This window comes from Lathyrus oleraceus, chromosome 6, assembly GCF_024323335.1.
Source record: "Lathyrus oleraceus cultivar Zhongwan6 chromosome 6, CAAS_Psat_ZW6_1.0, whole genome shotgun sequence".
NCBI lineage: Eukaryota > Viridiplantae > Streptophyta > Magnoliopsida > Fabales > Fabaceae > Lathyrus > Lathyrus oleraceus.
This window is the reverse complement of record NC_066584.1, coordinates 518,425,762-518,439,298: the sequence shown is the minus strand read 5'-3', so window position 1 is coordinate 518,439,298 and position 13,537 is coordinate 518,425,762.

Genomic DNA, 13,537 nt, shown 5'->3' with positions numbered 1-13,537 from the left:
TGAATTCATGGTAGCTAGCATGAGGCAAGCAGTTTCATTAGCATCATCGACATGCTTCTTATAAGCATCTCTTTCTGCCTTAGGTGCAGAACTAGGAGGTTCCACTTCAGGAACAGGTTTCTCCAAGACATACAACTTTCTATCGTGTTTGAGGATAATCCTCAAGTTTCGGTGCCAATCTAGAAAATTTGTCCCAGACAATTTTTCCTTATCAAGGATTGATCGTAAAATGTTGTTAGAGGTGTTTGTTGTCATGGTAATCTACATGAAAAATAATGAAAATATAAGTATCACTAAAATAACATATTTAATTAGGCCTTTAGTTAAATATGCTCCCACTATTTTACTCAAAACAAATGACCCTCATCATTTGATTCAGAAAATTCTGCTGGAAGATTTTCTAGTGGGTCGAGATCCACATTTCAATTTGTTTTAAGTCCGCGTAGGCGGATTACACAAAACTAGGTTATTTAGGTAGGAACTCCTTCCAATTGTATCTAATACAACTCTCGAATATTTTAGTTGGGTGAATAACTCCTTATTCCAATCCATCACATGGATCATTTCCAACTCTTACTTCTAAACGTATATAATCTTATTATAATTTGTTTAGTTAAGTTTGACCCATTGTTTTAGCAATTGGATATTACAATTATCCCATCGCACCTTACTAATATAGAACATGCACCTCGCGTAGGCGAAACCTACATTATTCTATATTAGTCTTGATGAGTGCTAAAACTTAGAAAGCATAAACTTAATATTTAATTTGAGGTAATTTGCAATTATTCTGATCTCACTGGTTTATTTATCATATAAATCGTCTCTCACATGCATCAACATACATTCACATGCATCAACATACATACAAAATGAAATAGTTATGGCCCCTGGCACAATTGTTCTCCCAAGCCAATGAGAGAACATAAGCTAACCTAATAACGATCTAAGCTTATCCAAGCAAGATCTTCAAGGTTGTCCTCCTTTGATATTGTATTCTTCTCTTTCTTCATAATATTACATTACATAAAAGAAACTCGTTTTACGTATGAGGTGTCGCATCACGCGAAAAACCGGCGGGAAAACAAGAACAACAGAGCCGCCACCGTGCGTTATTTATCCCAAAAGAGGGAAAGGAAACGCTCAGAGTAAACCTAGGAAAAGACATGGTCTCGCGACCAAAGAGAATGGGATCGGGAGTCGGTTATGCGAAGGAAAGGTATTAGCACCCCTATGCATCCGTCGTACTCGACGGGATCCACGCACAATAGGAAGGAAAATGGTTGCTAAAACACTGCTCAAACTCACACACACTGGCTGAAAGAGACACAAGAAAACAAAAGAGACTGACTCGGCAGGACATCGCATCCTGGGCCTACTTAGTCTATCAGGCATAGACATCAGAGTCGAAGTAGTTCGGACTGGGGAAACGACACATGCTCGCTAAGGTATCGCACCTTATGCATACGTATCTCCTCGGACGAGAGAAGAATCAGAGCATTCATAGCTCGGCTGACACGCACACAAACAAACACTGGCAAAGGCAAACGTGGAGCCTGAATGCCAATCAGTGGACTTACATCAGCATCCGAACCAAACACACACAAGAAGGCAAACGTGGAGCCCGAATGCCAATTGCTGGACTTACATCAGCATCCGAACCAAACACACACAAAGAGTGTGGAGACACAAAGGTTAAAAAGAAAAAGGGCGCCCGGAGAGATCAGCTCATCTCCTGCCTACGTACCTCATCTGGTATGAGGATCAGGGCGACGTAGTTCCCCTACGGAGGGATACAGGACTAGCCTAACCAGATAACAGAAGGAGACACAACTAGGGAGACTACGACTCGAGCCTAGATGTTATCATGCAAAATCATCCCTAAGTTAAGGTTTCTAGCTAACTGGCACAGGGAGCCAGCCTATCCTAATCATGACTTGCACAGGAAGCAAGCCACACACACATTTAACTCGCACAGGGAGCAAGCCAAGCAAAACCTAACTTGCACAGGAAGCAAGTCTAAACTAAACCTAACTTGCACAGGAAGCAAGTCAAACAAACATACAAGCACAGGTAGCACACACTATATACAAACAAGGGCTCACACAAGGGTTAGGTTTTAGTCGAGGGGTCATATCAACCTCAACAAACAAACCTCTGGAACTGGGTAGATGTTGCTCTTAACCTTGACATTGAGAGCCAAGGTGAAGCAGATGAAGGGTGAGTGAAGATGAGACTTCACAGCTCTTATCCCTGGCCTGGGAGAGCTTAAGACAAGAATGTGTGGGTTCAGAAAGTGGGAACCCTTCTACACATTTGATACTGACTCAACTGTACAATTGTACAAGATCTTGGGTTTGTATCTGCAATGCATCAGCACAGTGGTGTGAGCAAAGCAGATGACACACAGAATAGCAGGGGATAGGTTGCATATCCCTTGGGTTCTGCCAATTGCCTCTTCACTTAGGAGGTCTTTGACTATGTACAAGGACAAATTAAACATACACAAACATTGCCTCTTAAGGAGGACTTCAGACAGTTGCCTGGCCAAGTAACAGGCCAGGTCTTCCAGACTACATGAAGATTAAGGGATTATACCTCAAAGCAAGTTGCTATTAAAGCAAAGCAAAGCAAGTTCAAAGAACTAAGCAACTAATGGTACCTGAAATAGTCAAGCAGATCAGTACACAATTCAAAAGCAAAACAAAGGGAAACAGACATCAATAGTTAATCAGAAGCAAATGGATGTGCAAGGCACAAGGCTTAAGGCATGTGAGCCAAGCTCCCTACAAAACAAACAAGTTAAACAATGATATTCAAGCAAACTCATATCAAAAGAATTGGCCTCATTGGTCATTTGTTGGTCAACCTGAAAACACAAGCTCAAAAGTGAGTAACAGGACCACTAGGGCAAGCCTAGGGTCAAAAGAGAATGAAAAAGTCAAAACAGCAAAGGGCAAGCATTCCAAATCATGTTTAATCAATCAAGAAACAATCCCAATTGGGTTCATGTTCATATCATGCATCATCATCATTTCATAAGCAAAAGAAGTCAAAGCATGGCAAATGAGAGCTCATAGGAGTCAACAGAAAGACTTGCATCAAAAGTCAACTCAAACATTTCCAAAAATCACCAAATAAATCATGATCAATCCTAACACATATCATGGTAAGCATGTCAAATTTCATCTCATTTGGACAAGTGGAAGGCAGTCAATGAAAATCAGAAAGTCAAAGCAATTTTGAACATGCTCAAAGAAGTCAACCAAACATGCATCAACTTAGAAAAATCATAAATCAGAGATGGTGTATGATAAATGAATGGGACTAAAACCATGGCAAAGATGAGGATGTCTAGTTATCTCATGTAAAATTTCATGTCCATCTAATAAAGTATGAGAATTTCACAAATGAAATGGCAACATGCATCACATGAGGTCAACATTTTGGTCAAACAGGGGAGAAAATCTCAAACAATTAGGAAATGCCTCAAATAATTCCACAAAAAATCACATGCCAACTAGACATATAATAGCTCAATCATGCAAAAAATCAATTCATTTGGAGGTCAAGAAGCATGGATACAAAAATCATGAAGTTAGACATCATTGGTGTGACACAAATTGTCACACCCTACTTTAAAAATTCACAACTCTCAAACCACATAAGATAAATTCATGATCTTTACATCAAAATAAACATGAGTGAGTCTGGTTTGAGCACAAAAAGTTTCAAGTCCAAAAGATAAATCATGACCATTTCACAAAGGTTTTGGTAGAATGTACAAAATATGCATACGTGTCACTAATCCTAATGCCAAACAAAAACCAATGATCACAAAATTCTGGAAAAATTATGATAAAAAAGTGGAAATCATGATGAAGATGATGCAAAAATTCCCATGAGATTTGGAATTAAAATGAAATAATTATGAATTTTGCAAGTTTGATGATCAAATAAAATGAAAATGAGAAAATAAAATGAATTAATATTGAATTTAAATGGACCGGATGGCAAAGCTGTAATTATGGACTTCATTTAATAAAACGGTGCCGTTTTGGGGCACGGATTGGAATGTTTTCATTGGTTGGCATGGGGAACAGTAACATGCATACGTGATTGGGGCAAAATCTGGGCATGGCTTGAAGAATTCTAGGGTTTTCTAACACACAGCAACAACATTCATCACCTTCAAATCGTGTTCAACAAATTTTCCCAGAAATCTCAATTGAATACACTAAACGACTCAACAAACAACCAATAACATGAATCCAGCATTGATTTTCATTAAAACACAGTATACATCATGAATCGAGCAAGGATCAAAAACAACATCAAACTTCATTTCAGCATAACTCCATAAATATCCAACCATTTCATGCTATTCAAAGCTCAAAACACTCAGGAACAAAAGATCTACACAATACATATCATGGATTTGAGAAATAGAGAGGTCGAGTTCTTACTTATTTTTGAAGAATGTTGGGATTCAGTTGCTATTTGGCTAGTATGAGCTCGAACAGATGAAGATTTAGCCTCTACAAGGTGAATGGTGAAGTTACTTTGGCTCCATGAAGCTTGGAACAGTTCAAACCCAACTCTGCCACGGATGATGCTTTGAAGAAAACAGTCGGGCAGGAGGCTTTCCAGTTGTGGAATGATGATGGAAATGGGCTCTCAATGTTGTTTGGATGGTGAATCAACAAAGCTTGCTCGTGGTCTTTTGAGTTTCTTGACAGATTTTGAAAAAATGGCAAGAAATGAGGTTTTGAGAGAGTGAGTGATTTTCTCTGTTTTTGTGGCTGCTAGGGTTTGTTTCAGAGATAAAATGATGAATATATACCCTGTTTAATGGTACTGATCAAGGTTCATGAAAATGTGGAATGAAGTTGGTGAAAAGTGTACTTTTTGCCAATTTTCAAGCAAGTTGGGGATGGGTGTGTGTACTGCACGAAAATGGGCCTCCAACAAGTCTCAAATGTTATTTCTGAACATATTCCAATGGCCAAAGTGATTACAAATGGTTATTTTAAAAGGTCAAAATTTTACTTCACTTGAAATTAATTCAAGTAAGTCAAAAAATGCCATTTTGATCTATGATGTTTTGGTGAGTGATGGTTACATTTTTGGAAAGAGGAGGTCAAATGTGACTTGTTGGAAAAAAACCCCACCAAATTTGGCCAAATGGTTTGAGAGATATGGCCTTTTGAAGTTCAAGAATTTTTGAAAATGAATTGATCATAACTTGCCAACCATACATGGGAATTGAGTGTTCTTGGACTTTTTGGAAATGGGAGAACAAGATCTTCAACTTTCATGTTGGGCAAAAATTCATTTGAAGCTTGTATCATGATGTAAGTTTGAGGATCAAGACTTTCCATTTTTTGCAGGTTTCAATTACAGGTCCAGTTTCTATTTTTGGAAATTTCTGATCTGGCTTCAAATTCTTCCATGATGGTGTTTGACATGATATATGAGGCCTATTTGGACATGAATAAGCTCTCTCAAACCAAATCCAACCATCAAAACCATAAAATCAGACACAGTTGACCAAGTTTGACTTTTTAGGGTTTCTGGCAAACTGTGCATTGACTGATGACTTCTGAACATCCAATCCTTGACCAAAACACTTCAAATGGATCCCCAAGTCATGTGAACATGTTGGACCAACCCTAGGGCCTTGGCTCCTTGAGAAATGCACTTGCTTGCTTGACTGACTGATCAGTTTGACCTAATTCTCTTGATTGGCTTGCACTTGAGGCAAATAGGACAATGCAATGTTATGCAGTGGACCATGTTATGTTATGACCTAATATGAGAATGTATGTACAATGATAGGTGCAAATTTGAGGTGCTACAGCTGCCCCTATTCAATCAGCTGGGAACCCGAATGGATGAGAGCAACGGCTGTCAGACTTTCAGGGTAAACAGGGATTGAATACCAAGAACCGTAGAAATTTGCACTCTGCCGGATATGATACAAGAAGAACCACGTCATTTACTGATGACGCCTGCAATTGACAACTTCAGAAAAGCGAAACCATTTACCGATGGTTAGAAACTGGTAACTTGATATTTACCGATATCAACTTCAGCAAGACCATTTACCGATGGCTGCTGGGAAACAACTTCTGAAGTAAAAGGAAGCAAAACCATTTACCGATGGTGGCTTCAAAGAAACTTGACATTTACCGATATCAACTTCAACCCGACCATTTACCGATGGCTACTGCAACTGGGGATCCGCTATTTACCGATATCGAAGAAAACGGGGCCATTTACTGATGGCGGATAAAACTGGGCATTCAATATTTACCGATATCGAAGCATACAGGGCCATTTACCGATGGCGTCTCCACTTGGGGAGGAACAAAATCTTTGTGGTGTAATCAGACAAGACGTTTACCGACGACTTCTAGGGATCTTGATTTTATCAACAAGGAAACAAAGCATGACCAGACATTTACCGATGACTGGGATGAGACTCGACGTTTACCGACATCGAAAGATGATGTTTACCGACATCAAAATAAACGACCAGACATTTACCGATGACCGGGGAACACTTCACTAAGGGAAAAAACGAATATTTGCAACTGGAAACCAGTTAGGACGTTTACCGATGACTCTACTGGGGATTTAGCTGGGGATTATCAGACATTTACCGATGACTGCAGAAAAGACTCGATGTTTACCGACATCGAAAGATGATGCTTGCCGACATCAAAAAATGACCAGACATTTACTGATGACTGGGGAGAAAACCCGATGTTTACAGACACCGAAACAATGGTGTTTACCGACACCCAAAATGATGACCAGACATTTACTGATGACTGGGGAGAATACCCGATGTTTACAGACACCGAAACAATGGTGTTTACCGACACCAAACAAAGAAACACACGCGGGTGCTAGTATGACACTTACCGGTATCACAAGAACAACATCTTAGATATGTCAAGGCAAGGTTGACCACTTGCTGGGGGTCTCACTGGGGAAAAAACAGATTTTCTGTCACCATCGGGTGAGGAAATAAACCTCTGTGGGGATATCAATCCTGAATGCTGTCAAGAGCAACTGTAGCAGACTTGCTGTGCTGATGTTGAATGAAATGATCCGCCTCTGCCGGGGATACGGTCTGGTGAGGTTAACACATGAATGCATATGTTTGAATTTTTCTATGGCGTGATGCTCTATATTGAATGGGAATGCTACGCAGTTTGAGGATGCAATGATCACTAAAATGCAAAAATGCAAAAATGATGAAAAACTCCGGCTGGGGAGCCAAAACTGATCGGGTACTCCAACTCTGCGGGGAGACACTGCAGGGAGAGCAACGACTTCTCACTCATGTTGGAGAATAGCACTGCTGCTGGGGAAAGGTAAACTCCGCTGGGGATATCCTTCAGTCCACAGATAGGATAAATGCTGGAGATAAATTTCAATGAACCTGCCTCACTCGGGGAGGAAATCGGCAAATACAGGCCTGCTGGGGATAGGCAATCCTTAGATCTGTTGGGGAATAGAAGGCACTATCCACAAACGTCTCCGCAGGGGAACATAGCTCTGATAGCTTCCAAACTTGCTTGGGGAGAATATCTGCCGAGGAAACGTCCTCACAGATGCCAACCTGAAAAACAGCACAACAAAATGCCCCCAGGGGATACATGGACAAGATACGCTCAAGTGTCCTCAACATTCAAAATGATTTTCAAATGTTTTGTCATCCTGCAAGCTATTGTTTAGCCTTCATGTTTTTATATGCAATGCTTATCAAAAATTCGGACATTTTTGCAAACAAAACAGTAAAAATAAAAACAAAAGAGCCATTTATCTGAATAACGACTTTTTATTGATTGAAAATGTGCCTGAAAAGGCAAATACATTGGGAGGCAATTCCTAGAAAGAGGTAATTGCGCGTAAAAGGAAAAATCTATCCTAATGGCAATGTGAACACGGCATCCACTATTTCCCAATTCTGTTATAACTCACAGATCATCAGTTTTCCTCCCAACTCCTTGCTTTCTGAGAAGAATGACTGGACGGATCACATCTTTCGAGATGGCAGACGACAAAGCTTGATGAAGTACGGACAACTCAGACTGTAGTCTTCGCTTTAATCCCTCTTTTGGCTGGATCGCCCTTTCGGGTTTTCAATCCACCGGGATACCCATTTTTGCCTAAGCCGCCCTTGCGGGTTTTCGACTTACCGGGTGTACAAATTCTTTTCATTTTATCCCTAATTTTTGCCCGAACCTTTTCTTTCTGTTTTTTGGTTCGCCGGGATGCCCTTTTTTGCCTGGACTCTTTTTCTTTTTGTCCAGCGGGTCAATTTATGCGAAGTATTTTTTGACTACATCTGAGTTAACAGGAGACGGAAAATCTTCACCATCCATAGTTGTAAGCATCAAGGCTCCACCGGAGAAGACCTTCTTCACAACATACGGACCTTCATAATTAGGAGTCCACTTGCCCCTGTTATCTGCACCGGGAGGGAGGATCCTCTTCAAAACTAGATCACCGATCTGATAGCTTCGAGGACGCACTTTCTGATCAAAGGCTCGCTTCATCCTTCGCTGATACAACTGTCCATGGCATACAGCTGCTAGCCGTCTCTCTTCGATAAGGCTCAACTCGTTAAACCTTGTTCGAATCCACTCGGCTTCGTCCAGCTTGACATCCAATAAAACTCTCAGAGAAGGAATCTCCACTTCAACAGGTAGGACAGCTTCCATACCATACACAAGGGAGTAAGGGGTTGCCCCGGTCGACGTACGTACTGAGGTACGGTACCCATGCAAAGCGAAAGGCAGCATCTCATGCCAATCCTTGTACGTAACGACCATCTTCTGCACAATCTTCTTGATATTCTTGTTCGCCGCTTCTACAGCACCATTCATCTTCGGTCTGTAAGGAGAAGAATTGTGATGTTCAATCTTGAAATCTTTACAAAGCTCTTTCATCATCTTGTTGTTGAGATTCGAACCATTGTCAGTGATGATTCTCTCAGGAACTCCATAACGACATATGATTTCTTTCTTGATGAACCGGGTAACCACTTGTTTGGTAACGTTAGCATAGGAAGCTGCTTCCACCCATTTGGTGAAATAGTCAATCGCTACCAAAATGAAGCGATGTCCATTCGAAGCAGTGGGCTCAATCTTCCCAATCATATCAATGCCCCACATGGCAAACGGCCAAGGCGAATTCATGACATTCAGAGGGCTTGGTGGTACATGCACCTTATCAGCATAAATTTGACACTTATGGCACTTCCGAGCATACTTGAAACAATCGGATTCCATAGTCATCCAGTAATAACCCGCTCTCAACAATTTCTTAGCCATTGCATGTCCGCCGGCATGAGTACCGAAGGAACCTTCATGAACTTCCTGCATTAACATGTCCGCCTCGGGTCTGTCCACGCATCTGAGCAAGACCATGTCAAAGTTTCTCTTATACAGCACATCATCCTGATTCAAATAGAAGCTTCCAGCTAGCCTTCTCAGGGTTTTCTTGTCATTCTTCGACGCACCTTCAGGATACTCCTGAGTCTTGAGGAAGTTCTTGATGTCATAATACCACGGCTTCTCATCAATCACAACAGACTCGGCTGCAAACACATACGCAGGCCTCTCGAGTCGATTCACCGCAACATGTGGCACATGATTCCACCAATGAACTTTGATCATAGACGACAAAGTTGCCAAAGCATCAGCCATTTGATTCTCATCCCGGGGGACATGGTACAACTTCACCTTCTTGAAGAACGTCAGTATTCTTCTGGTGTAATCTCTATACGGAATCAAATGCGGCTGATTCGTATTCCAATCTCCATTGACTTGATTGACCACTAGAGCGGAATCTCCATAAATGTCAAGCGTTTTGATCCTCAGATCAATGGCTTCTTCTATCCCCATGATACAAGCCTCATACTCAGCTTCGTTGTTGGTGACGTCAAACGTCAATCTGGCAGAAAAAGGTATATGAGCACCTTTAGGATTGATCAGCACCGCACCCACACCGTTACCGTTCATATTCACAGCCCCATCAAACATCAGTGTCCATTTGTCATCCGGATCCGGTCCTTCCTCGACAAGAGGCTCTTCGCAATCTTTCATCTTAAGATACATGATGTCTTCATCAGGGAATTCAAACATCATAGGCTGATAATCTTCAATCGGTTGCTCGGCGAGGTAGTCTGACAGAATACTACCTTTGATGGCCTTTTGTGACGTGTACTGAATATCATATTCTGTTAGAATCATCTGCCAACGAGCAACGCGTCCGGTGAGAGCCGGTTTCTCAAAGATGTACTTCACTGGATCCATCTTAGAAATCAATAAGGTAGTATGGTTCAACATATACTGCCTCAGTCGGCGAGCAGCCCAGGCCAAAGCACAGCAAGTTTTCTCGAGCAGTGAATATCTTGTTTCACAGTCGGTAAACTTTTTGCTAAGGTAGTATATGGCATGCTCTTTTCGACCAGACTCGTCATGCTGTCCCAATACACACCCCATCGAGTTCTCAGTCACTGACAGGTACATTATCAGAGGTCTCCCTGGAACTGGAGGTATAAGGATTGGAGGTTTCTGTAAATACTCCTTAATCTTGTCAAAAGCTTTCTGACAATCATCATTCCACTTGATCGCCTGATTCTTTCTTAGCAGTTTGAAAATTGGTTCACATGTGGCAGTTAGGTGAGATATGAACCTTGCAATGTAGTTCAACCTCCCTAAAAACCCACGGACTTGCTTTTCCGTTTTTGGTTCAGGCATCTCTTGAATAGCTTTGACTTTCGCTGGATCAACCTCAATCCCTTTCTCACTGACAATGAAGCCTAAAAGCTTCCCTGATCTCACCCCAAACGTACACTTGTTCGGATTCAACCTCAGCTTGAACTTTCTCAACCGGCCAAACAGCTTCTGCAAATTAACCAGGTGCTCCTCTTCTGTCTGCGACTTCGCAATCATATCATCTACGTACACTTCAATTTCTTTGTGCATCATGTCATGAAAAAGAGTCGTCATTGCCCTCTGATAGGTAGCACCAGCATTCTTTAGCCCAAATGGCATCACCTTATAGCAGAACGTGCCCCAAGGTGTAATGAATGTCGTCTTTTCCATGTCCTCTGGCGCCATCTTGATCTGATTATATCCAGAGAAACCATCCATGAAAGAGAATACCGAGGATTGAGCCGTATTATCAACCAATACATCAATGTGAGGTAATGGGAAATCATCTTTCGGACTCGCTCTATTCAAATCCCGGTAATCGACACACATTCTGACTTTACCATCCTTCTTCGGCACAGGAACGATGTTGGCCACCCATGGGGGATAACTCGTAACAGCCAAAAAACCTGCATCCCACTGCTTCTGAACCTCTTCCTTGATCTTAGTTGCCATATCAGGACTCGTTCTACGAAGCTTCTGCTTGACCGAAGGACATCCTTCTCTAAGAGGTAATCGATGCACCACAATGTCTGTATCCAAACCAGGCATATCTTGATATGACCAGGCGAATATCTCCACATATTCTCTCAGCATCTCAATCAGCCTCCTCTTGACAGAGTCCTCTAAAGCAGCCCCAATCTTGATTTCTCTTTTGGCGTCCTCAGTACCCAAATTAACAACCTCCAACTCCTCCTGATGAGGTTGGATGACCCTTTCCTCCTGCTTCAGCAATCTGACCAATTCTGCAGGGAGTTCACAGTCTTCCTCACTCTCCTCTTCAGCTTGGTAGATGGGATTGTCGAAATCATACTGAGCCATAACAGAACTGTTCATAGTGAATGCCATAAGATCGCTTCTGCATGTTTAATGCTTTGTTTTAGAAAAAGAGTTCAATAAAGTCACAAAAAACAAAAACATTGCCATTTTTATTGTTTTTGAAAAAGGATGAAAACAAAAAATAGAAAGACAGGGATCACAAAGTTTGATTTCAAAAAATGTCCTTCATTAATGATAATCATTAAAACATGATGAGGCCCTACAATGAATCACTACGCCTTGGGCAGATCGTAGGATTTTCATGCAAAATGAAAAAACAACAGAAAATTACTCTGTCAGAAGAGTAACTTGAACCACTTCTTCAGCCGTCCAGTTGTTGATAGACCCCCCTGGTGCACACGGGCGAACCCAGTTGTCCAGATCACAATCACTGTCACAGTCTTCACTACCGGTTGCAGAGACGTCGCCATGATTCATCAGCCCAGCGCTGGTAAAAGTACTCGGACCCGCTTGACCATTCTGCTCTGCTTGGAGAGGCTCGTAACCAACGCCAAATTTGTCTTCTTTGACAGGCAAGTCCACCATCTTGCCCCAGCCTTCAGCTTTGCCAGAATCAACAACCTCCTTAGCCTGCTTGTAAGAAGTAATTGAAGCACCTGGCTTCCTCTGCTCAGCGTACGCCACTTTCTCAAGAGCCACAGTCTCAAACGCCTGACATAAGGTTTCGTGGATCTCGCCATCCACCTCAACATACTTGAACGAGGATAGATGACTCACCAGAATCTCTTCTTCACCGCACACAGTCACAATCTGACCGTTCCAGACATACTTGAGTTTTTGATGGAGAGTCGACGAGACTGCCCCTGCTGCATGAATCCATGGACGCCCCAATAAACAACTATAGGCGGGCTGGATGTCCATAACATAGAAGATGATATCGAATACCTCAGGACCTATCTTCACAGGCAAGGTAACTTCCCCACACACAGAACGTTTGGATCCGTCGAAAGCACGAACGATCAGGTCACTGGGAGTAAGCACAAACCCTTCCACATCAATCTTCTTCAGAATCTGCTTAGGCAGCACATTCAGCGACGACCCGGTGTCTACCAATACGTGAGACAACACTGCCCCCTTGCACTCCATGGTGATGTGCAAGGCTTTGTTATGGTTTCGCCCTTCAGGCGTTAAGTCCAGGTTGGTGAATCCTACACCATGCCTGGTGCTCACATTGGCCATCACACCCTCCAGTTGATTGACAGAAATCTCCTGAGGCACGTAAGCCAGATTCAACATCTTCAGCAAGGCATTACGGTGTGCCTCAGAGCACAACAACAGTGAAAGTATAGAAATCTTGGACGGAGTTTGATTCAACTGATCTACAATCTTGTAGTCACTCTTCTTGATTATCTTCATAAACTCCTCCACGTCCTTCTCAAATGTCCCCTCGGGCGCTTCCTTCTGGACAGGTTCTTCCTCAACCACAGCTTGCTTACCCTTTGCTTTGGCGAGAGCCTCAGCATTATTGTCCCTCAAAGGCTGCGGTGCGAACAGACGACCGCTTCTGGTAAAACCTCCTGGACCCCCTACATTATCCACAGCCGGACCAACAGTTGCAGGAACTCTATTCGGTAAACCAATTGTCACTGGAGTTTGATTCACTGGTCTCGTCTGACTTTCAGCCCTTCTGTAACTGCGGTGAGCATTATCATACTTCCACGGCACGGCTCTACTATTCTCAACAGCCCTTCTTCCAGACGCGGCGATAGTAGTTGGAGCACTGATGGTTACATGCACGGAAA